Below are 26,381 nucleotides of genomic sequence, written 5' to 3'. Positions count from 1 at the left end.
CTTGCCTTAGGGACATTTCCTTTAGTGGTGATTGATGTGGGGAGCTCAGACCATTATGGGCTTCCACCCCTGGATAGGTGGCCCTGAGAGGGTTTAAGAAAGCAAACTACACAAGCCATTATTAGCAAACCAGTAAACAGCTCTCCTCCATGGTCCCTGCATCTGTTCCTTCTTCCAGCTTCCTACCTGGCTTGAGTTCCTGCCCTGACGTTCTACTGTGATGGACTATTACCTGGAAGTGTAAGCTAAAATATGCCCCACATCTCCCACCAGTTTCCTTTGGTCGTGGTGTGCTAGCACAGCAATGGAAACCGTAACTAAGGCACTAGTGTGGCTAGAGCTACAAACTCTAGGTTTAGTGAGAGGTCCTGTCTCAAAAAAAAAAAAAAAAAAGTCAGAGTTGGTCTCCACATAGACACACACATTTTGAGTCCTCATTGCTGCCGTATTTGCAGTTTTCATTATACTCTGGAAATAGCTGATCACTTATAGTTGGGATCTACCGGATTTTACAATCTGGTCCTGTGAATCACCTATTTTACTGGGTTCTCTTTTAGTTAATGCTGTCCAGTTAAATAATGGCCTTTAAAGATAGGTTTAATTATGCTATGCTCAGTTATGCCTGTCGATGATGCAATAATTCTGAATTCTTTCCAGTTTTATACCAAAATAAACGTTTCCTCTCGTAAGTTGATTTATCCCACAGTGACAGAACTGACTAACACTCTTTCCGGTGTTCTGAAATAGCTGATGACTAATGCGGCCCAGCCAGTATTTTCACTACTTCTATGGACAGTAGTACACTGAGTCATCACACCACCCTTAGCTCAGTCACGTGTGTGTGTGTTGTATATGTACACGTGTTTAGAGGGACACATGTTTGTGCATCTGTAGAGGCCAGAGGAGGACTTCAGGACCCTCCTCTATCATTCTCGGCTTTATTCCTCTAGATAGGGTCTGTCGCTTCACTTGGGGTTAGCACACTCCAGTGACCTTACCGCCTCGGCTCTCCGAAGCCCTGTGGTTCCAGGTGTGCGTGAGCACAGAAAAGCCCTCATGTGACTGCTTATGCCTAGCCTCAGCCCCTAAGGCTTATGCAGCAAGCACTTAACCAATTATCTCTTAACTTAATCATTGCTTAAATAATCATATCTCCAGTCCAATTGCCCACTTATTTTAAAAAGATTTCCTTAATTTTGAGAGAGAGAGAGAGTACCTGAGCTTCAGCACCAACAGAGGACAGAAGAGGACATGGCTCCCCTGGAGTTGGAGTTGCAGGCGTTTATAAACTGTCTATGCTGGATCCTCTGAATAAACAGCACATACTCTTAACCACTGAGCCATCTCTCTACCTGCTTCCCTGACTTATTTTTTTTTCCAAAGGATTTGGAAAAGATTTATTTGTTTTTCATTTCCAGTCTTTTAAAGTAGACAGGCTTGCTTACAATACAGCTGATTTTAAAAGCACACAAAATTTAAATACGAAGGGATTAGATCCAGCAGAATGATGAAGGTGTCTGCAACAAGACTGACCTACTAAGGTAATGGCAGACAGCAAGACTACCATCCTCAGCCTGCAAGGCAAGAAGAGGGGGGACTGCAGAGCGTGGTTTGTCGGTAACCCTAGCTTCTACTTGCTACTTAATTCATATAATAAGAGGCTTTTACATAACCCATACCCTTTAATTAACCATGTAGCATTTTCAACTATGTAATAGGATTATAAGGCCACAATATTCCTTTGGGACAAACTCTTTAATGATTTTAATATGCTCATTCTTTTGAAGTGTAAAGTGTCTTAACTGAATTATGATTACAGATCCTTTTTAAATAAATCATTGCTACTGTATTAAAACTATTTATACTATTTATATCTAATATTCAAATAAATTTACTAATAAATGCCACAATAGGCATCAGTCTGACATGCTCATTAATTGACCCCATAGGTGTAATTACAGGTCATGATATTAGAGTCTATTCTGTCTCACTAAGTCAGGAACACCACATTTACAGAACAAATAAACACACATAGCGCAGACACCCAAGGATCATGCTAGCTCTTCAGTTAGCTGTCACAGCTCAGACATGAATCCTCACTCTATGACCAGAAGTCAGATCCGATTCTTCATCAAAAGGTGCTAGGGAAAGCTGTCAGACGCCTTCCAGTATAGATCCCCAATCCAGCGGCCAGCAGACGAGACAGCAACAGAGATGGAAGAAAAACCTTCAGAAAGCCAGCTGAGAAAATGCCCCCTTTCTTCATAACGCTTGTGTTTCTCATGCTGAGAGTAGCTGTGCGCTTCAGGTGTTTAAAAGGAACTCCTTGGGGCGGTGGGATATTTTCTGGCCGACTTGACCAATCCCATATCCAATCTGAGCTTTTCTTCAAGATACTTTCAACTTCTCTTCTTCTCTCAACATAATCTTCCTCAAACAGAGTGCTGTTTTCCTCTCCAAAGCCGTGGCGTCTCTTCCAGCTCTGTTGGTATCTTGTGGTTTCCGGGAGTGAGGTGGGCTGCCACAGGGAGAACTCTTGGAGTTATTTCATCCATGTTCGTGCTGGACGTCCAACAGTTATTTTTTCCATGTCACCTTACACATAGAGACAGAGGCTGGAACGCTGCTCCCACTCCCATTGCTGGAGTGCAGCTCTACCCAGGAGCCCTGAAAGTTCTCACCCCTGCTCTGCAAAGGAGCCGGAGCCCGACTGTGACAGGCCTCGGAGGCAGTCACTGAGAGATACCCCTCCACTCCGAGGCCTGGCGACGTCGGGCTCGACTTATTTTTCAAAATGAAAACAATTCCCCGTTGTCCCAGCCTGAAATGAGGGTATACTGCGCTGCACTCCTTATCACCATGATTTGTCGCCCTACGGCAGCGCTGTATGTTTAGCCTGTGCGATGCTGTATTTGCAGTCAGGCTGTTTAGAGCTCACGTTTCAGATTCGCAGGGGAATCGTGAAAACAGCGCCCCCTGTATTCTTGAATAGGAATCAAGTTGCACCTTTCGGTGTGCAGACAGGCTGGACTAAACAGAATCACTGCTTTACATTTTAAACATTTTAAATACTCTGATGGAAAAAAAAAGTTGGACCAAAAAGTCCAGTTGACGCACCGATTTATTCAGCTTATATATTATTCGAATTTTCACCAGAAATTCCCAAGGAACCACCGATTTTCCTTCTTCAGTCCCTCTTTTTCCTTCCATGCTATCTTTCTTTCCTTCCCTCCCCCCTTTTTATCTCCTTTAACTGGTGTCTTAGTTACTTTTCTATTATTGTGACAGAACACCATGACCAAGGTAACTAATAAAAGAAAGCGTCTAATCTGGGGGCTCATGGTTCCAGAGGGTTCGCGTTCGTTGCCATCATGGCCGGGAGCATCGCAGCAGGCAGGCATGGCGCTGCCCCAGTAGCTGAGAGCTGACATCCGATCCACAAGCAGGAGGTGGAGGAGGCTGGGATTAACAGGGAATGGTGGGAACCCTTTTTGGGGGTGGGGGAGAGTTGGTTTTTCATGACAGGGTTTCTCTGTGTAGCCTTGGCTGTCCTGGAATTGCTTTGTAGACCAAGCTGTCCTCGAACTCACAGAGATCTGCCTGCCTCTGCCTCCCCGAGTACTGGGATTACAGCTGGGCGCCACCGCGCCTGGCGTGGTGTGAACTTTTGAGACCTCCAAGCCTACTTCCAGTGACACACCTCCAACAAGACCACACCTCCCAATCCTTTCCAAACAGCTCTACCAACTAGGGACTAAGTGTTCAAATAGGTGAGCTTATGGGGGCTATTCTCATTCAAACCACCATACCGGAAACAAACAAACAAACAAACAAATTTACATGAGACACTTTCGTCCTTTTGTTTGTTATCAGACTAATACAGGGCTTTTAAGAAACTTCTATTTCTTCAGAAATCTCCTTCTGGGAGAAGAAAATGGCTGAATGCTGGTGGGAGCCAAAGAAGTAACTATAGTCCCGAGAAGAGATTTCACACAGTTTTGGCAACTTGTCAACTCACTTTTCAGAATACTGAAGCTTATACAATGATAATGGTCCAGACCACACCTTGACAAGGACTTCTCAGCTGTGCATACTCCATCTCTCTGTTTAAACCCATGCCTCATGCCGGGACAGAAATGGACTTGGGATGAGGGTTACTGGATCTCTTTATTCAGCTTCCCAGAATGGTAGCATTGACTAAATCTTGGGGGTCACTGTTTAATTGGCCTGCAGGTTATAGTAAGCTAAACCTGTCTTTCTATGGCTACCGGGGAGCAGGCTGTGACTCTAAGACTCTGGTAACAGTTTATGGGTATGAAGCATGCTATGTCGATTTATGTAATGTTTTGACTCAGAAAAATTTTCTTGAACTATATTTTAACAACTTTTTTCATCTATTGCTTATTGTTAGTATTTTAAACTGATGCCACATACAATAGATATCATATGAAATACATTTATTCGATGGAGGTAGAGAGAGAGAGGGAAGGAGAGAGAAAGAGAGAGAGACATGGTTGGGGCCCCTCAGGAGAGGAAATGAGGCAGAGAGAGCACAAGAGAGGAGAGAGAGCAGAGAGAGTGGGTGGGAGTGGCAGACCAGTTATATCTGAAGCACCTGGCCCAGGTGATGACATAGGACACAGGTAGTGACATAGGACATTGTCAGGACCCTAAAGGCCCCTGAGGGCAGGCCAGCTGAATTTCCTGCACAACATAACATTCCTCCCTTTTTATTTAATTGAAAAATGAGGGGCTAGGGAGTAGTGGCAAGGCAGTAATAGGACATTGGGCTGCTTCTCATGCAACGCAAGTTAATGCATATAAATGTAGGTTCACTGGAAGCAGCTCTTGGTTGTCATTCAAGCAGATGAGAGAGAGAGAGAGAGAGAGAGAGAGAGAGAGAGAGAGAGAGAGAGGTAAAAGCACCAAAATGTCCAGATTACATGGTGAGGACAAGAGGAACCCCTGCCCTGGAAAGCTCAGGGTAGAGGGTGGGGTTTGGCAGCCATCCCCAGCACAGGTAGGGACTGAGGAATGCTGGGAGAACTGGGAACTGTTTGTCCTGGGCCTGAAGCACACCATTCCAGCCTTTTGTTGATAGTAAACCGATAACGGGTAAAGAAATCAATCATCTTTAGCTACTTCCTGCTGACACTGGGGCAGCAATAGGGAGGCCAAAAGGCTGAAATGTTGGTTGGCCAGGTCTAGGCTGTTTTGATGCTCTTCAGGATCTGTGAGAATATCCATGGCTGGGAGGGAAAGTGCAGGTCTGACTTGATGCAGTCTGTGAGGTTAGGCTGGAACACCTGTGAGTAGCTGCTTTGGTGCTGTCATGGATGTAGAAAACACCTGGGTCTGGCATAGATATGGGCGGAGTTAAGTAGGATAAGGAGAAAATTCCTTTTAGGTGTATATTTGAAACTCTTGGGAGAGCAAACAGAGATGGTTTTGGAGCATAAGAAGAGACTTGAACATGGGAACCTCCATTTGCCCAATTGCTGGCAGTAATTAAAAAGGTTTTATTTTGGATCTGTCATCTGAGGAAAACTGAGGCCAAGTTTGGTTACAGAGGCATGTAAACAGAGAAGCCCTCAAAGCGGGTGCTAGGTAGAAATCTGAAAATTTGCAGAAGGCATCCCAAAGAAGAATATGGAGGGATGGGTGAATGGACTATTCCCACAAGGAGAGTGGAGTCAGTGACCCATCAAGGTGACCCAAGAGCAAGGTTTGACCCAGTAGATTGCTGTGGTACAATCTGTTTCAACAGCTCACGTCAGGGTTGGCTAGAGACCAAGGTCACAGTTGTCAGTAGCAGACACAGTTTACCTAGCTGGGATTTTGTAGATATGAGAGAAGGGGAGGGGAGGGAGCAAAACCATTCTGGTAGAGAGAAAGTCTCACGTAAGAGAGAAGGTTCTAGACTAAGGGTTTGGATGTAAGTTTGTGAGAGCAGCAGGAAGCATTGTGCCAACCAAGAGGGAAGACCCATCAATCAGCTGGTGTTGGGTGCAGGGATATAGCAATTGGGTAGCCAGGAAAGGGGAGTCCCAAAACCGGGGAAAGGGAGAGGAATCCCATCCTCTGAGATTAGGTGGGAAACATAGGCTGTTGATTGGTAGTACTTATCTGGATTCCATCTGACATGAGAGGTGGATTCAGGTGGATTTCCTGCAGCTTACAAGAATTGTTTTTTAAATTTTTCAAAGGAGATACAATTTTAGACATGTTAACATTACCATTGCAATCTGTAGTAAAATATACATTGTGGAAGAAAAGGCGGTAGACACACAGCTTTGTGTTACAGCATAGCAGAGGCTTGGGAAATAACGCTGGGTTAAAAGCATGAGCATTCTTTGAGGTGAGCTTAGGAAAGGCAGAAGCCTTTCATGAAGTAGAAGAGGCAAAAGCTCACTTGATCTTAACTTTCAGTAAGATTACACATTATGGAAGAGAGGTTTCTTCTGCCTATCCAGAAGACTAGATGTGTACAAATCTAGCACAGTGAGAAACAACGTTTAAGTCTACCCTTAAAAGACCAAACCAAAGGAGATTTAAAATCTTTAGCTTGGATGCATGATAGTGGATGGTATAGTGGGATGCTTTTTTTAATCAGAGTTAGAGTAATAAATCAGAGCTCTAGTGATAAATGTCAGAGCTCTGGACAGTTAATACAACAGTAGCAAGGGGAAGAAATATGAAGTATTTTTATTTGTTTAGGATACCTTGAATCACCTCAGACCTTTCAATCTTTATAACTTGTATCTGACAACCTTAAAACATCTCTTTAGACCCTCTAATATTTTCTTAGAAGCTTTTCTTCATATAACTTACATTTACCAACCTTAAAAACAGTTTCTTAGACCCTCAAACATTTTCTTAGACACTTTCCTTTATATAGCTTGCATTCGTCGATCTTAAAACACATTCTTAGATCCTCATAACTTAAACTTCTATTTTCTTAGGTCTTTTATTCCATTATTTATCCTAAGACACAGGTGAGACTGCTATGAACTTATTGTCCTTTAGCTAAAGGAATGGTGAAAAGGTACATCTGAGACCTGCTTTTTGAGTCTGGTAACAAAGCAGACTGTGTTTAGACCTGACTGTATCTGCTCTAGGAGTGAGGCTTAAGGCCTGGTGTCCTGCACATGCAGAATACCGAGAAGGCATATGAAGCCTCCCATGACAGAATTTGGCAATTATAACCATGGGACATGAGTGTGAGGTTAAAACAGGCCTGCAGCGTTAACCTGGGCTTGGCGAGGTTGCTGAATCCAGAAGTGGTCTGTCCTCTACCAGGCCAAGGAGCTTGAAGTCTGGAAGTGTCTGTGGCTTTATGCTGGCTTAGCCTCCATGGCTAGGCATGTTGTGCCCGATTCTTGAGACCCCAAAAGACCAGCAGGAGTCGAGTCCGTTGCAAAACGCATGAGGATCTTTTTATTACAAGCTAGAGCTTGGGCTCACACCCTCACAGCTGTAGCGGCTGAGAGCAGAGAGCCTTGTGCTCAGAGCAGGTGGTTGACTTAAAGACTCCAGTCCCTCCCAGCATGCCCAGAGCAGGGGAATTCCTGCCGGGCAAGTGTCAATTAGTTGAAGCACAAAAGGGGATGTTGCATTTTGAATTGATTGGCTATAGGAAGGCCCCCAAACATTAACAGTCTGGCTTTTCTTGTTTGGCTGTCCTAGGGGAGAGGGGAGATCTGGGCCAGTTTCCTAGCAACTGGGCAGGAAAAGAATGCAGTAAGGCTGATTCCTCCTCACAGGTGGCTGGACGTGTCTCCACATGTCTGGCCTTTGTTCAGGTTTGTGCTTTAAACTTTAATTCGATAACCCAGAAAACTAATTTTTAATTCTTTGGTCTCTCGGACACAGAGGACAAGCCTGCATGGGAACATTTTGACTTCCAGGGGTCAGTCTGCCAGCAGGCAGGGTATGTCTTGCTGAGGAAGCTAGGGAACCAGTGTCTTTTCTGGGTGCATTTGAAACAGATACCTGATAGAGCTGATTTAGGTCAGACCCCTGCGGGATGAAGCATTGCAGAACTCTTGTTTTTGCCACAAGAATGATGACAGCCTCAGAGCAGCAACTGAGGTCTGGAGTATAGTTTTGTGCTATAGCTGAGCATATCGGGAAAGCTCCTCTTGGGCTTTACAAATCATTTTTACCAACTCCTGGATAGGGGTTCAGGAACTATCCTCAGCCGCTTAGTTAAGATGGCAGTGAGACTGTGTCTGCATCTGTAGTGCTATAAATATATTTTTGGAGATGTTAAAGGATTTGATCATTTATGAGGTGACAGAATATTAACTTGTATTTGTTAATTATAAATTAAAGACTAGAACTTTAGGTTCTATCACTGCTAAGTTGGAGCCTTAGAAAACATACACGTAGTCCATAAAAATCTAAGGCTATAGTATATACTAATAATATTAACATATAATCATTTTGAGAGTGAAGCTATAGCATAATAACCAAGCTTTAACACTGTAAACAAATGAATGGCTCTAAAATTAATAGATCTCCATTTAGAGTATCCTTGAAACCATGCTATATGTGGAGAGCTGCGTGTGCCGTGCCCTAAAGATGGCGCCGGTTTCCGCCTTCTGCCATCCCGACGGCGAGTGCTCTCGTGATAAACAACTTCTTATTGGCTGTGGTGTGTCTGATGATCTGCCGTCTCTTCTGTGTACCTATCCGCACTTCCCACGCAGCTTCCTGGGATTGGTTGGCTCCAGGGTACTTATTACTGGGGAGGGCTCTCCTGGGGGTCAGAAGATTGCTCAACCTTCCTGAATAAACTACTTGGAGAAGAGTTCGTGTGCTGTGCCTTCCTTGCTGGTCGAGGTGGTCGCCAAGTGGTGGCCCGTATGGGGAACTCCTCCTTCTTCTTCAACGGCTCAGAACTCCTTGTAGTCAGGGCAGTGCACTGGTAAGTTCCCAAGGTAAGCTGGGACGATAAAGTCTGTGGTAGTTGCAGCTAGCTGCTCTTGTCTGTAGACAAAGACAGAGCGAAAACAAGTTCCTGGATCAGCGAACCGAAAGTAAGTAGCAGCCAAAAGTAAGACATGGGCGCTTCTCCTTCGCACCCAATTTTTCTAGCTCTACAGGAGCTGCTTCTATCTAAGAAGTTCAAGCTAAAGGTATCTACCTTAGAGGGATTCTTAGAGGCCTGTGACATGGCTGCCCCGTGGTTTGCGGTGTCGGGGGATCTTACGATCTCTTGTTGGGAGAAGTTAGGACAAGACTTAGATCTAGCAAAGACAAAAGGAGTTTTGAGGCCCGGGGTGATACCTGTGTGACAACTTGTCCGAAGTTGCCTGGAAGATCAGAGGTGTTTCCAAGCGATAGAGGAAGGGCAAGCAGCATTAGATCAATTGAAGAAGGAGAGGTCAACTAAGTCGGAGAAATCCTCCGAGGTTGAGAGCCCTGGTTCAACTTCTAGTTCAGAGTCTGGGACGGAAGATATCGAAAAAGAAATTGAGGAGCTTATAGCGAGACTGGAAAAAAACAAAGGTTAAAGAAAAGAGAAAGAAAAAAAAACCCGGAAAAGGGGCAGGAGGATAAAATCAGGACTCCCTTGCCCCCCCCCGCCCCCCGCCGTATAATCCACTGGAGGGAGGCATAGGGAACATGGGTTCCAGTCAGACCAACTGTCTGGAAGTTTGGCACCAAGTACGTGCTGAATTAACGCTGGCCTGCCCTGTGTTCCAGGATCCACAAGGAAATAGGGTCCATGAGCCTCTGGATTTTAAGGTGATTAAGACCCTGGCAGAATCAGTCCGTACTTATGGGGTTTCTGCTGCCTTTACACGATCTCAGAGCTATTAATCAACAAATGCAAATTATGGGTCCAGTTCAGAGAGGCCTGCCTTTGTTGTCGGCTTTGCCGTCCTCCTGGCCCATCATAGTTATTGATATTAAAGACTGTTTCTTCTCAATTCCTCTTAATTCAAAGGATAGTGAAAGATTTGCCTTTACTGTTCCTTCCTGTAATCATGAAGAACCAGATCAACGGTATGAGTGGGTAGTATTACCTCAGGGCATGGCAAACAGCCCTACTATGTGTCAACTATTCGTTGGGACAGCAATTAAACCGCTGCGCCAGGAGTTCCCGGCCATACGGTGTGTTCATTATATGGATGATATTCTTCTTGCCACAAAAGAGGAAAGCCTACTTGATAAAGCTTATAGCAGGTTAGTAAAATTGCTGCAAGACAAAAATTTGCTAATTGCCCCTGAAAAAGTACAAAAGGGCTCAATTACACAGTATTTGGGAGCCAGGATAGATTATGAATGGGCAATACCTCAAAAACTTGTATTAAGGACAGATCAGTTAAAGACTTTGAATGACTTTCAAAAGTTATTAGGAGATATAAATTGGATTCATGGGTTTTTAGGATTGCCAAATTATGAATTGAAACCTTTATACGCCATTTTGGCTGGAGACTCTGCCCTGGATTCACCCAGACAGCTCACCAGTGAGGCCAGAGCAGCGTTACAAAAGGTTGAAAACTGTTTACAGCAGGCCTTTTTGCAGCCCTGGAGAGAAGATCTACTAATTGTTCTGTGTGTTCTCCCCACCTTTAATCAACCATCAGGAGTACTGTGGCAAGAGGGACCATTACTATGGATCCATCCAAAAATTTCCCCAGCTAAATCTATTGAGCATTATCCTTCTGCGGTAGCAGCTATGGCCCTTTTGGGAGTGTCCCAATGTTTACAATTTTTTGGTTCAGTCCCATCCACGATCGTAGTCCCTTATACAAATTCTCAGCTGGCTGCCCTCTGTGGCACCATTGATGAGTGGGCCATCTTGAGGTGCTCATTTTCAGGACTTATAGATAGTCATTATCCCAAACACCCCCCATTGACATTTTTCAAAGAGCACCCTGTTATATTTCCAAGGATCACCTCCAGTCAGCCTGTACCTAGAGCCCCTAATATTTTTACCGATGGTTCAAAAACAGGCGTTGGGGTTTATATGATTGAAGGTAAAGACCCTGTTTCTGTTCAATTCGCTCCCAGGTCTTCACAAGTAGTTGAGCTTAAAATTGTTTTAGAAGTATTTAAATATTGTTCTTTTCCATTTAATTTGCTATCAGATTCAGCATATGTGGTTAATGCTGTAAAAGTTCTGGAAGTGGCAGGTCCGATTAAATTGGCCAGTTCTGTGTCCGTGCGGTTACAAAAATTACAGAAGTTGATTCTTGATAGGAATCACCGTTTTTATATTCAGCATATTAGAGCACACACAGGGTTGCCTGGCTCTCTTGCTATAGGTAATAATACAGTGGATTCTTGGACTAGAGCAGAATATATTTTCCTTGGTCAATGCAAAGACCTTACAGCAAAAGTTTAAGTTGTCCAGAAATGATGCCAGACAGATTGTTATAACTTGTCCTCACTGTGTCATTCATCATCATCCCCCTGGTCTTGGGGTTAATCCTCGAGGATTGTTGCCTTTAAAGTTATGGCAAATGGATGTGACACATATTGCTGATTTTGGAACAGTGAAATATGTCCATGTGTCTGTGGATACCTGCTCTGGCATTATCCATGCAACACCTTTAAGTGGAGAAAAGGCTCAAAATGTCATCACCCACTGTCTGGAAGCATGGGCTGCATGGGGTCGTCCCCTACAACTAAAAACAGATAATGGACCGGCATACACCGCTTAGAGTTTTATGAGTTTCTGTAAACAAATGGAGGTTCATCTTAATCATGGACTCCCTTATAATCCACAAGGACAAGGTATAGTGGAACGTGCTCACTGCACCCTTAAAAAATGTCTACAAAAACAAAAAGGGGGAATAGGCCAAGGCCGAACCCCTAGAGAGAGACTATCACTTGCCTTATTTACTTTAAATTTTTTAATTCTGGATGTGGAAGGAAAATCTGCTGCTGATCGTCACATGTTGCACTCTCCTGCTAATAGAGGCTTTGTAAAATGGAAAGATGTCATCACTGGAGAGTGGCAGGGACCTGACCCGGTCTTAGCGTGGACGAGGGGGTCTGTTTGTGTGTTTCCACAGGACCGCCAGGACCCTGTGTGGGTGCCATTGGACTGGTTGCCAGGCCACTAAACCTGCCTGGGACTTTACTTTTTCCCCTTATATAAGCAAGATTTTGGCATTACGGCTGCCATTATTGCTGCTGTTTCCATTGCTGCAGTCAGCGCTACAGTCTCTGCGGTGGCCATGGCTAGGACGGTATAGACTGTAGAGGCGTTAAATAACCTCTGCTAAAGTCACTCATGCCCTGGATCTTGTCCAAGAGCAAGTTGACACACTCTGGCAATTGGCTCAGTTGGGGTGCGAATGGAAGATGCAAGGTCTCAACATTACCTCTGTACAATATCAGAATTTTCTGATTTTGAGACTACCATGAGGGAGTTGATCCTCTCTGCAATGAATCATCGCAAGGAGTGGGCGGGCATTGGGGCGGTAGCGTGCCTTCTGGTGCTGGCCTCCCTGGTGGGCCTGTGGGTTTTGTGTCGGATGAGGGTTACATACAATAGAGACAAGGCCATGATTATTCAAGCATTCACAGCAATTGAAGCTGGATAATCCCCTCAAGCATGGCTTGCCGCCATGACATTTTAAAGCGTCACGTTCAGGCTGCACGGCTGAGCACTGCACGTGAGGTTCACTGACTGCTGATAGTGATCTCATGGAGAGCATGTCTGATAGCATGTGGGTTTGTACCACCCTTCCCCAATCAATTCCCTCTCTACCTCCCGCCTCCGAAAAAATGGTACTGGACGGGTTGGGCTCGGGTTGGGCTGAGAGGCCTGACACAGAGTCCGTACAAGGTCCTGAGTTGGTTGCCAGAGATCAGACCTCTACTCTCGCCTGCTTCGTTCTAAAACAAAAAGGGGGAACTGTGGAGAGCTACATGTGCCGTGCCCTAAAGATGGCGCCGGTTTCTGCCTTCCACCATCCCAACGGCGAGTGCTCTCGTGATAAACAACTTCTTATTGGCTGTGGTGTGTCTGATGATCTGCCGTCTCTTCTGTGTACCTATCCGCACTTCCCACGCGGCTTCCTGGGATTGGTTGGCTCCAGGGTACTTATTACTGGGGAGGGCTCTCCTAGGGGTCAGAAGATTGCTCAACCTTCCTGAATAAACTACTTGGAGAAGAGTTCGTGTGCCGTGCCTTCCTTGCTGGTCGAGGTGGTCGTGACAGCTATATAGTTTGAGAGTATCTAGGCCAAAACTTTTACATAATACCCCTGAGTTACGAGTTTTAGAATCAGTGATACAGTAGAACAGCATGGAATAGTTTTAAAATTATATTTGAATTTATTAAACTAAATCCATTGGCCAGAAAGCCTAGTGGCGAACCCAGATCACAGGCAGTTCATGGTAGGAGAAATAGCATTTATTTGTTCATACAGGAACTTTGACAAAGACATAGGCAGTTAGACATACATTTTAAATTAGCTTGTTAATGTGAATAGACCTTTATAACCTTGAAATTTTACATCATATAAAAACTGTTTTGAATCAGGGTTGAATCATATATATACAGCATGTTGTAAAGACAATAACCTTGATTTTATATGAAAATCCGTACCCATTTAAAATGAGACTCGTTGCTTTGTTAGTCTAAAAGGAGATAAGATGAACAGAGTTAATTATAATTTAAAAGTTTTAGCCATTGAAGCAGGACAGTCTCCCCAAGCATGGTTGGCTACCATAAAAAGCTAAAATGTTACGCTCAGGATGTGAGGCTAAGCACTGCACTCAGGGTCAGCCGCTTTGGACCCAGAGAAGAGCATGTCTGATTGCATGCAGGTTGATGCCCCAGGTCCCGCCTCTGAGAAAAAGGTATCGGACGGGTCTGATGCTCTTTGGGTGGATGACACCTAAATGAACATCAGTACAAAGTCCCAATTTATTTCTAATATCAGAGATCAGACCTCTACTCTTGCCTGATGCGTCTAAAACAAAAAGGGGGAACTGTAGAGAGCTGCGTAATGCCGCACCTTAAAGATGGAGCTGTTTTCCGCCTTCCACCTTCCCGATGGTGAGTGCTCTCTGTCACGAACAACTCCACATTTGGCTAAGGCTGAGGATCTGGCTTGCTTCCATGTATGTGGACCTATCTGCATTGCTCACGTGGCATGCTGGGGCTGGCTACCCAGAGGCTATTTAAGCTGTGGGCTGGCTTTCTCCAGGGTCAGATGATTGTTCAAGGTTCCTGAATAAACTGCATTGAAAAAAAAAAGTTTTAAAACCGTTTCATACCATGTAGTTATCTTAAGGTTTACAGTTTAATATTAAGATTTTTTTTTGAGAGAGCAGAAAAAGAAATGAGAGAGGAGCACCGGCTTCCTTGAGACCCCCGCAGAAGCATGTGGAGGGTACAGCCCAAGCTTTTGGGTAGGAGTGTGGGGAGGGCGGTGGCCCGGAGTAGCTCAGAGAGTAGAGTCTAGGACCAGATTTAAGAAACCGATCTTAGGGGCAGCTGAAGCAGTCGGCATGGTTGGTTGGTTTTGACCTGCTGGCAGAGGTGAAGCAGCATTTCAGTCCCCCCTCCGCGCCCCCCATCCCCCATACCCGGACGTGCATGGCAAAGCACCTCCAGTGGGCAAGAGTAACCCAAGGTCCAAGTGTGTCACTGTGTCCCTAGTGCGCAGAGCACACGGCAGTGGCGGGGCTGCTCGCGCCACCACTGCAGGGGCAGAGGGACAGGTGTGAGCAGCGGCAGCTGTCGTGAAAGGCAGAGCAGAGGAGAGAAAGATGTGTTGTGGGCGGGCACGTGAAGAGGGGCTCTCGCAAGTCTAGACATTACCAGAAGAGCCCTCCCCACACGGGCCACCAAACGTTAGTGTTTATTTAAAAATGATGCCACATGCACAACGGATAGTATATGAAAGCGTTTATTTGGGGAAAGGGAAGCGGAAGAGAGGTAAGACCATGAGGGCAGAGAGACAGATGAGGATGGGGGATGGCGCCCCAACAGAGAAAGGAGAGACAGAAACAGCGAGGGCACTAGAGAGTAGAGAGAGGGAGTGAGAGGGCCGGACCGGTTATATCTGAAGCACCTGGCCCACGTGATGTTAGGGGATGCAGGTAGTGACATAGGACATTGTCAGGCCCCTAAAGGCAGGCCAGTTGAATTGCCTGCACAGCATAACACTTATTTTTGACACTCAGTCAAGGTAAGTTGGATTTTATTAGCATCCTTCCTATGTGTACTGTTTGCTCTTGCACAGTCTTTGCTTCCAGCTCATTGTTGCCTAAGTAACTTGACCACAAGTCATGGTGTTTTACGCTTATCTTGTCTTCTTTTCATTACATTCTTGCTTCTGAAATAATTTTAATAGAGTGCCCTGAATTCTCATATATATATATATATATATATATATATATATATATAATTTTTCAAATCCTTCTGACACAAGGACATCAGGGTCCCCTCTTAAGGTTCTTAAACTCATTAGTAGAAGAACTTAAGCATGGACTCAAATGGAGGCTTAAGGGAACAAATCAGGCCAGGCAAACTGAATGGCTCAGCGGCTGCCTAGAGGGGCATGGAGAAAAGAAGGGAAAGGCTACACTGTTTAAGCTGGAACCAGACACGTGGTAGACAGGCAGCCACGTGATGGGGAGGGAGAGTTTAGAGAAATATTTTGGAAATCCTCAAATATGTGAAAGAATCCCCAAAGTGGCCTGGTCTACAAAGTGAGTCCATAACAGACAAGGCTACACAGAGAAAGCCTGTCACCAAAAAAACAAAAGCAAACAAACAAACAAAAAACCCAAAGTGTTAATGAGACCATGCCTGGAAAGAGATAGAAAGAAGAAGTTACACTTTACTGAATTTAGAAAAGTGAGCAGATTTACAAACTTCCATGGCTACAGTCAGGTAACTACTGTGCTGGGGGTGGGAGTTTGGGGCCGAAAAGCACAGCATCTCATTAAAAGACTAGTTAGTCCAGCTATTTCTTTATCATGGCTTCAGCTGGTCCCTCCTAGGACCTTTCCAACTGGCATGTTAGGTCTCCATCTAGGCCAGAAATTCTACTCTCTTGACCAGAAGTTTTTCTACACCAACATTCTTTGCTCAATCACCTCTTACCTCTTTTCCTCTTCTCAGACCCCACTTTTCCACCCCATCTGTCCTGTCCCAGGAACAGTTTTAAGATCCTGAACCCTTAATCACACGTTTTGAGGATGTTCTCTTCATTTCATTTTGTAATGCTAAACTCTGGCCTCTGCTCAGATTTCTTCTCAGAGATTGAGGCCGGCATCCTACTGAGATGTTGTCTGTGAGTCACTAGCCAGTGCTGACAGGATTTGTCACCTGGGAAGTGAGTTATTGGCAATACTGGCACTGCCTACATCCTGCCTGGGAATCAGAAAACCCTCAGAGCTTTGCCCTGAAGCTTCCCAGTCCTCAGACAGTGAGAATTAGGAAAGTCCCTTCTCCGCTACATGGGCTCTGGCTGCCTTCAGAGAGCCCACCATGCTGTTGCCCCTCCCCCCTGTCTGTCTGTCCATGGTGTGAATAATTCTTCAGACAAACTCAGTAGTTCCCAGTAAGATATCCCTTGTCCCCTTGAACCACTGGTTCCATCCATAACCCATTTCCAAGATTTTGTGTTTTCTTCTGTGTTTCCTAAAGACCACAGTCTGTAATTTGCTTCTGTTCTTATTCATAATTTTAATCATGTTGTTGGGAACAGCAGACAGAGACTTACCACGAAGCTAGAGAGTCCGAGTCAGTATTGCTAAGAATCCCTCCTTATTGAAGGCCAGAAATGCCAAGAGAGCTCTGCTCCGTGGTTCATGCAGATTTCCAGGAGTGCTTTCTCTTTCCACCCCCAAGTCTGATTGCAAGTGTTTCCTGCTGTGACCACAGTGTCTCCAGTTCTGACTTGGCTACTGCTCATCTCGGCTGGACGCCATGTGAGAATGCTCTTCCCTATTTGTCATAGCTCATGGTGTTCACGCAAGGCATAAAATGCACGACTGCTCCAACCCTGTAGAAACGCTCCCTGACCATTCTGCTTCTTTGTATCTGCCATGGTTGCTCTGACTCCTGACCCAGGAAATAATGGAAAAGAATCAGGAAGGAGACCTATCTTTGGGGATGAGTTTATCATGCCATATGGCACCTGCTGAGATTTCTTGTGTCTTGGGTCAAAAACTTAGCCTAGGACACATGGACACGTGGGCAGTGACTGATATAATTCATCAATGACAAGGACATTATTGAAAATGGAACTAAGACAGAGAATGGCAAAAGCTTAGATTGCCAGCTCTGGGTGTGGTGAGGCTTGTGGGTTTTCACATAATGCCAGCCTTCTCCTGATTTGCACATCACAGCTTACTGATGATATATATATATATATATATATATATATATATATATATATATATATGTTCTGTTTCTTACTTGTATTCCTAGTGGGGTTTATGGTTGTACATTATGCTGGAAATTTTCACGTGCTGTTAAGCTGGCTGAAAGCACACTTTGGAAGTGATGAGGTCTTTCTTTGTTTCCTCCAACCCCCCCTGTCCTAGGCCAGCCTCACCCTTTTGCCTGTGTAATGAGGACAGAGAAATATAACAAGCAGCTAAGAGTATTAAAAATAGTGTGTTTTTTTTTTTTTTAAACAGCTGGAAAGTAAACCATTTCCAGTAAAGTTGCTATTATTTGTCCGGTGGCATAAAAATGTCTGTAACGGAAATGGGAATCCAGAAGTTCAGTGGAGAGAAGGCTCAGTTGGGAACGCAGCTGACTGGACCTCCTCAGTCCGTTTCAGCTGGATGTTCGTGAGCCTGCTGCCCCTGCTGCATTCCTTTACACTGTTGCTCACACTACTCTTCCAGTCTCTTTGGAACGCAATAAAGGCCATCCTCCAGAGCACAGCTGACCACAGGGGCTAACCCTTAGAGCAAAATGACTCCCACTCTCCTACCAGCCACAGGGCTATTCTCGACTGCCACTGGTTCACTGCTTCTGCAGCAATGGGTAACAGAACAGTGTTGCAAGGGGCTGCGGGAAAAGCGCTTTAGAAATCACAGGCTATTTTGTGGTTCCAGGAGTGGGATCCAGGGGGATACGCTGTGGCTCAGGTTTCTGTAACCATTCCAAGAGTCCCCTCTACCTTCTTCATCACTGGGCCTTCTGTGTAAAGAGGAAGAACGCTCACCATAGTTTGCCAAGCTAGAAACCTCTGTGGCAAGAGGTGCTTTCATTCCCAGGAAGTGAAGACAAGTCCCAGCCTTTGCTGTCCTTGGCAGAGAGCAGGTGCTGTGGCCAGTGCTGACTAATTTCCAAGAGTGGCGAGATACTGCTGTTTTTCATTTCCACCCTGTTGCCTTGGAGAAAGTTTAGCTACAGTCAACAACAGGAAAAGGCTGTTTCCCTTAGGTGCTGTCATCAGGAAACAGAAGCAGATGCTGGCCAACAAATCAGATCAGACTGACTCCAGTAGCGCTTTTTCTTCTAGTTTGCTTGTTAGTGTGTGTGTGCATAAGCACAAGGGTGTGTGTGTGTGTGTGTTCATAAAAAAAGCCAGAATTTGATATTTGATGTTAGGCGTTTTCCTTAATCCTCAACCTTGGTTTTTGAGACAGGGTCTATCACTGATCAAGAAGGCCTTTGATTGCCTGGACCAGTTGGCTAGCACGCTCTGGTGCTCACCTTTTTCTGGTTCTCAGTGCTAGGTTTAACAAGCATGGACCACACACGTGGTATGCATCGAAGGGATCTGAACTCGGCCCTTGTGGTTGCACTGTGCTGATGAAATCATCTCCCCAGCCCTCCAGGCAGTTTTACTCCTGAGTTACATCACAGTTGTTGGCATTGAATAATTCACAGTGATGCGAAGGGGATTCACAAATGGGGATCAGTGCAATCTTGTCCGAAATGACAGGGACAGAGACCCAGCTTCACACTGCCCCCTGCAGGTGCCTGAGTATCATGAGTTTCCTCAGTCTCATGAGGCCCTCTTTCTTCTCAGGTGAAGCTAAAACCTTGGCCTTGAGCCAGAAAAGAATTTGAACCAGTCTGAAGCAGATATGGGGTTATTAAAACACATTTAAAGACTATTATTTTATTTATTATTATGGAATATGTGTAGTGTGTGTGTGTGTGTGTGTGTGTGTGTGTGTCAGTATGTGTGTCAGTATGAGCATGTGCACTGCCCATTTGTGGAGGTTAGAAGACAACATTTAGGAGTTATTTCTTTTCTTCCACTGTGAGTCCTGTCCTGGGGATCAAACCTGGGTTATCAAGCTTTGTGACAAGTGCCTTTACCTGCTCAACCATCTTGACAGCCACGAAGACTTTTTGAATACAGATTTTTTTTTTTAAGCACATGGGCCTTAGCTGACAGTGGGCATGGGTGTTGGCTTCTCTGAGGAAGTCACAGTTCAGTATCTTTACAGTGTTCACATATAGGATTTGGTGGGTTTGGAAACTATTATTTTCAAATGGTGGCTTAGGAACCTAAATGAGACAGGTGGTTCACGAGGGGCTGACAGTGCCATTGTAGGTGAGGTGTACTCCAGGAGGACTGACAGGGTTACAGTTGATGAGGTGTACTCTAGGACTGACAGGGTTCCAGTAGACAAGGTACAGAAGGAAAAAAATGATACTGGACAGGTGCTAATAGAATTTATAAAAGAAGGGATTCATTCCACGCAAGCACCATTTATTCTGCTATCAACAGTAGGGCTTTAGAGGAACCTCCAGCCGACTGCAAGCTTGGTCCTCATCAGGAAAATACCACCTTCGATGGCCACTCATTCTTGATTATTAGAAAAAACACCTGCACGATGACTTGCTGGAGGTGGTAGCTCCCCGGGGAAGTTGACGCTGTAAGGGTGAGTGCCTACTCTCAAATGGCCCTGCTCACTTTCCCTAATTGCTCTCCTTTTTTCTTCAGCCTCAGATTCAACTGGTATTCTATGAATGGTGCCAGGAGAATAGGACCCAGGGAGAGAGGGGCATCAAGATTAGCATAGGATCAGCTGGATTAGCAGACGTGAGTGTTCATTGCTTTTGCAGAAGACTTAGAGATTAGCTCTCAGAACCCACATTGGGCCGTTGATAATTGTCTATGAACACCAGCTACAAGGGATCTGGTGCCCTGTTCTTGCCTCCACTGGCATCTGCACTCACTCAGTAGACACGCAGACATGCAAACATATTTTTTTTTTTAAAAAGGCGAGATTAACATAAGAAAGAAGCCACTTGGCAGAAAGACTGAAAGCTCTTCCCTCCCAGGGCTGTATGTAGTGAGCAAAGCATGCTGGAGAAAAGCCCAGACTATACAAATGCAGAGGGCAAGTTTCTCAGCCGTAATGGTTCAATACCTTGAGCCATAGACCTTTCCCTGCTCTCTGACCTCCTTCATTCTCAGGGTGCCTTTTTCTTTCTTAATAAACTATCAGTGTTTTACCACTATCCCTGTATCCCTGATCTCATTCTTTGTTCCAGGATGCAAGAACCTGGTGATCACTGCGGGTGCCTTCTGGGCTTCGTATAGTGTGGGAGTTTTCCTGGGCAGACATGGGACCCCAGCTAGTGACCCAATACGGACCAAACAGACTGCATCAGTGTAACTTGGTGAGCTAATGCGTTCACCGAAGTTATTCACAGGGGTGAGGGTGAGGAGCATGGGTGACTCAAAGGCAGCAGTGTCCCCAAAGAGCCTGTCCCAGCTTGAGTAATAACTCATGAGGGCTGTAAGCCAGGAGGGCTCCATGACCCGCAGGCAACTTTCCACAGAGGCCACTCACTCATTAAAAAAGCTGGAGCAGAGTTCTAGTGAATCCCTAAGATTTAGCTTTTTCAGTTTTTTTTTCAGTTGTTCAGTTCCTGCCCCCCCAAGGTTTTGTTGTTGTTTTGTTTTGTTTCAGTTGTTCAGTTTGTTTTTGCTGTTTTTCTCAGTTTGTTTATTTCTGGAGTCTCACTCGTCTTTCTTCCAGGAAGGAGTATTTCGTTTTGGGGAAATCGATCTATACAGCTCTGCTGTACAGCACAGTGCTAGGACAAAAGGGTTTTCATCAACTCTAGTCTCACCTATGATCTTCTCCCTTCCCTGATAATTGCACCAAATTCTCTGGATGGACTGTGTATTGTAAAGGGCAGCTGAAGGACAAGGCATAATTACGGTTACTGTGCCTTTTCCCCGAGCAGGTTACCCGGCTCATGGCAGGAGTTCAGTAAGTAACTGCTGAACGGGTGTAGTGGTTCATTTCTACAGCCCATCTTTCAGGTCCTTCTCACAGTTTGCTCCCACTGAAACCTTTACAGACCATGGTAGCCCACAGGAATCTCTTCCACGCTTGGCGCTTTCTGGGTGAAGTTCGGAGCTGCTGTATCACTGTGTGCGTTTTCCCACGCTGCCCTGAAGAGTTCTCTGCCTACACCTTCCTAGCTCTTCTCCTCAGTGTTTCCATGCTGATTTTCGTGTATTGAAATGGCCTCAGCGCCTGTTACCTTCACTTGGGCTTGAAATTACACACACCTGAAGGCTGCATTATTTTAGAAAACTTTTTATTTATTATTTGACAGTTTTGTGCCTGTAACCAGTATGTATACACACGCTGTATCTTGATACCATACAGCTCTAATTCTCCCCTTTCTCTCCCCCGGGATCCTTAACACACCCTCCCTCACCTTGTGTCCTCATCTACTTTTGTATAATCCATTGAGTCGTATTAGCACTGCCAGCATGCGCATGTGGGGTGAGCCAGAGCGTGAGCAACCTGCCAGTGGGCACGCTTCCCGAAGAAAAATGGCACCCTCTCCTCCCAGCCCCCATCAACTGCCAATAGTTCCGCAGCTAGGGTTAGGGCCTCATGAGGCTAATTTATCCTAGAATCTTGGCTGAACTGATCCTGTGGAGCTGCTCTGGAGACAACTGTAGCTGCTGTGCAGTCATGAACGCACTGGCCCTGCTGTGTCCAGAAGGCAGCATTTCACAGCACCCTCCTCATCCTTGAGCCCTTATAATCTCCCCACCCTCTCTCGAGCTGTAATGCCTTCTAGCTTGGCATTGATGTAGGTGACCCATGCAGGACCGAGTACTCAACAGTAACTTATTCTCAGCACTTTTGCCATTTGTTATTCTCTGCATTGACTGGTGCCCACTGCAAAAGAGAATCTCTGACCATGTTGAAAGCAGAGATAATCCTTGGGTCTAAACGAACAGTGAGAAGGCAGTTTGACTGCCTGCCCATCTAGCAAAACAACAAGGTAGTAGGTTTCTTGATGTCGGTCTGTAAGAGGTGCCATCTGCTTGGGGTGTGTCTAGGATCCATGGGAGATATCACTAGACTCCCCTGGTCTGCTCAGCTGTATGAATGTGTGCAGCCACACCTGTTTAACTTTCCTATTTGTCTCTCTGCATGACTGTGTCTCCCTGTGTGTTTCTGTCAGTTCCATTGGTTGGAGGAGCAGATCTGAAATGGAAGGGGAGGCTACAGATTCCCCCTGAAGCAGAGCACAATTTCTCGTAGGCTCATGGGCCGTGGCAGGCTGCCCGCCAACTCTGTGGTGTATCTCCTTCCAGTGGTGCTAGCGGCAGCTGGCTACTGCTGTTGTTGCTATGGTGATGCTGGCAGCTAAGGCTGTAGCCACCAGCTTCCCGGTAACGACAAAGGGCTTTCTCTGTGGTGAGGAGCCCCCCACTTCCCACCCCTAAGACCTGTGCCCTCTTTTGGGGACCCGAATCCTTTTGACCAAACCAGTTTGCACAGAGAAATGCAAAACTCCTGCCCGTCCTTTCAGGCCTGATACAGAAAGGAAATAATTCCCGGAGCCCCCATGTTTCCTGCCTGCTCTAAGCAACTGAGTGCACCTAGGAAGGGCAAAGTAATTCCCCAGTTTTCCTGAGAAGTGGGGGGTGGGGTTCAGCTCCTTCTGCAGTCATGGTTTATTTAAGTCCCCTTCTCTCTACTAGTGTGTTAGTTCACAAGCCTGCCTCTAGGTTGCCTAGCAACCTGATGTCATCTCATACTCCTGCCAGGTGTGAGGCAGATGGGTTTCAGCTGTGCACCGGAAATAAAGAACTGACCAGTCACTCCCACACTCATGTTTTAGACTTCATCCTCAATTCCTTCTCCCACATCTATGACTATCCCTAACCCCCCAAAAATCCAGACTGGTTCACAGATGGGAACTCACTCAAGGCATCTGTACTTTGCAGCTGGCTGTGGCATCATCCAGCTCTCCACACTCCTATGCTCTTATCAAGGTGAGACTCCTCCCACCTGGTATCACCTTGCGGCGGGTAAAAACTCACAGTCTTAACTTACCGTCAAATGCTTCCACAGCAGCCTTCGTCACTACTTGCAGTGTTGATTCTAAGAGCTAAGAATCAATCCTGGGCCATGTTTTGACCTTTGGTTCCTGCCCAAGACCATTGTCCAAGGAGTCCTTCAGCAGGGACTGACTTCTAGCTTTCCTGTGTGTGTGTGTGTGTGTGTGTGTGTGTGCGCGCGCGTGCGCGCGCACGTGCACAAAAGTCCATGTACATGTTTGTATGTATACACTTGCATGTGAAAGTCAGAGCATGGAGACCAGATGACACTCAGCTACTTTCCTCAGCAGCTACTTGTCTTGTTTTTATGAGACAGGGTTTCTCTCAGTAACCTGGAGCTTGTCAAATGGGCTAGGCTAGCTGGCTGGCAAGTGCCAAGCACCCTCTTGTCTTGAATATCATCATGCCTAGATACTTAAAAAAAACAACAACAACAACAACAACAACAACAAACCCAAACCAAACCAAACCAAAACATGGGTTCTAAATATTGCACTAAGATCCTCAGGCATTTTACCAAATGAGCTGTTTCCCCTGCCTTGATCTCTTCCTTCTGCCTTCAAGCTGTACCTGACTCTAGCTGCATACTTATCCCACCACTCAAAACACAAACTTGCTTCAATAAAACTGTCCAAAAGCTTGGCCCCTCATAGGCTTTGCTTTCCCAGTCCTGGACATGATGCAAGACACTACCCAGTAACACATAACACATCTCCATTATAACCAACCATAGCTCGTGTTCTATGCATTACATGACTAGTGTCTACATATGGAGTAGCAGTGTAATTTTTTTTCTTTTTAAAAATTTTTTTATTATTAATTACATTTTATTAACTCTGTATCCCAACTGTATCCTGTTCCCTCATTCCCTCCCAAACCCTCCCTCCCTCCCTCATCTCCTCCCTGTCCCTTTCCAAGTCCACTGATTGGGGAGGACCTCCTCCCCTTTCATCTGACCCTGTTTTATCTTCAGGACTGGCTGCAAGTCCTCCTCTGTGGCCTAGCAGGACTGCTCCTCCCTTGGGGAGTGGGGAATTCAAAGAGCCTACCATTGAGTTCCTGTCAGAAATAGTCCCTGTTCCCCTTACTATGGGAAACCAACTGGTTACTGAGCTACCACGGGCTTCATCCGAACAGAGGTTCAAGGTTATATCCATACATGGTTCTTGGTGGAGTGTCAGTCTCAGAAAAACCCCTGTGCCCAGATATATTTGGTCCTTGTGGAGCTCCTATCCTTGAAAAAGAGACACATGATATATACTCACTCATATAGTCCTATAAGATATGATAAACATAATGAAATCTATACACCTAAAGAAGATAAACAAGAAAGAGGACCCGGGGTAAGATGATCAGTTCTCACTTAGAAAGACAAATGGGATGTGCATTGGACAAAGAAGAAAACAAGTAACAGGACAGGAGCCTACCGCAGAGGGCCCCTGAGAGACTCTACCTAGAAGTCTATCAAAGCAGATACTAAGACTCATAACCAAACCTTCGGCAGAGTGCAGGGAATCATATGAAAGAAGGGGGAGTTAGTATGACGTGGAAAGGATAGTAGCAGTGTTATTCAGACTGAAACATTTCATCCTGCAGGGAAGCTCCTGGAGACAGAAACTGAACAACTCAAAATAGCTTCTGGAAGTGTTCGAAACTGACCAGATTCACGGGGCCCCTCCCACCCAGGGTAAATGGTAACGATTACCAATAGTCACTTGCAGACACCCAAGCTACAAAGATGACTCTCAGACCGGCCAGCCAGTCTAAAAGAAGCAGAAGCCAGCCAGGGGAGCTGCCTGGAAGAGGCTTAGAACAACTGAGTCACTTGGAAAGGACACTCCCCTACCTGTTAAGCTGCCTGCAGGCTGTGCAGTGTGCTACAGGTTCCCAGGCTTTGTGAGCTGGAGCACATGCTGGAGTGGGCTTTGCAGATTCTGTTGTCATTGAGTCATTTCTGCTCCCGTAAGTAATAGCCCACAACTCTCTCCCCACCCCCCCACCATATTCCTGTAAGTAACTCCAATAAAAACTCACTGGTGCACGAGTTCAACCACTTGGCTTTACTGCAGGGGTGAAATTCAGGGTAAGCCGGTATGAAGCAGAGTTTGGATTTGTGGAAAGGCACTTAAAATTGTGTGTGTGTGTGTGTGTGTGTGTGTGTGTGTGCGCACATGGAGCACACATGAAATTTGTGAAAGTTAGTTCTCCCTTTCTACTCGAACCCAGCCAAACTCAGATCGTGGTGCTTGCTGGCAAATGCCTTTTTAACCACGGGGCCTTCTTGTCATCATAGAAAGGCATTTTAAGTGCAGATTTTAAGCATGACAGTTAAGAGAAAGACAGGTTCTTGGGGAGAAAGGCACACCTGAATGAATGTCTGTGAGCTTCTCAATGGGGAGTCCGACATACATGAGAGTCACCGATAGTAGTTGGTTTTGAGGTTGTTATCTTTTGAGGTTCAGGAATTTGAATGAGACCACAGGGTGGTTCCTGAGGGCTCCCGACAGGGTCACAAGCTGATAAAGTAGAACTCCAGGAGGTTAGGACATCTTCGCTATAACCAGCCTTGTCTGTGAGATCCCTGGAAAGGGTCTGGGATTACCCGGGTTACACAGTCAGGTTCAGATGGATGGGTATAAAAGACGGTGGATATAAAAGAAATGCCATTTACATGTCTGCAGCCTTCACCACCAGTGGTAACGGTGCTGGATGGCGTTCTTGGTTCTCAGCTGGGAAGAGGCTTCCTTCCAACTGGGGTTAGGAGCTCCCCCAGTTTTTCCTGCCTTTCTGTACAGCCTTTGAATACGGAGCTTGTGCGGGAAGCACCCCTTGTTGCTCTCTCTTGTTTTTGCACATGGACTACTTGTCTTAAGAAAGCCTCTGCTGATGCTGTGAAGTAGGTTCAGATAAACAACAGGAGATAACCGCATCAAATTACTTTCCAGTTTTACGTTCCTAACTTCCTCACAGAGGGCCTTTGTTTGATAAAAGCTGCACATTGCTGCTTCAGGGGTGCACCATAAGCCCATGCCCTTTGGGCCGTAAGGTTATGGAAATGAGAACTACTTAATTTACAGCCTTCCCTACTCT

At 45.6% G+C, this 26,381-nt stretch overlaps 1 pseudogene; it reads right to left on the bottom strand.

The window, feature by feature from the left end:
- Positions 1–2,131: 2,131 nt before the first annotated feature.
- LOC110539620 (BCL2/adenovirus E1B 19 kDa protein-interacting protein 3-like) lies at positions 2,132–4,124 on the bottom strand (annotated as a pseudogene).
- Positions 4,125–26,381: the final 22,257 nt, after the last annotated feature.

This window comes from Meriones unguiculatus, chromosome 2 (genome assembly GCF_030254825.1).
Source record: "Meriones unguiculatus strain TT.TT164.6M chromosome 2, Bangor_MerUng_6.1, whole genome shotgun sequence".
Taxonomy (NCBI): domain Eukaryota; kingdom Metazoa; phylum Chordata; class Mammalia; order Rodentia; family Muridae; genus Meriones; species Meriones unguiculatus.
This window is presented reverse-complemented; position numbering and strand designations above follow the sequence as displayed.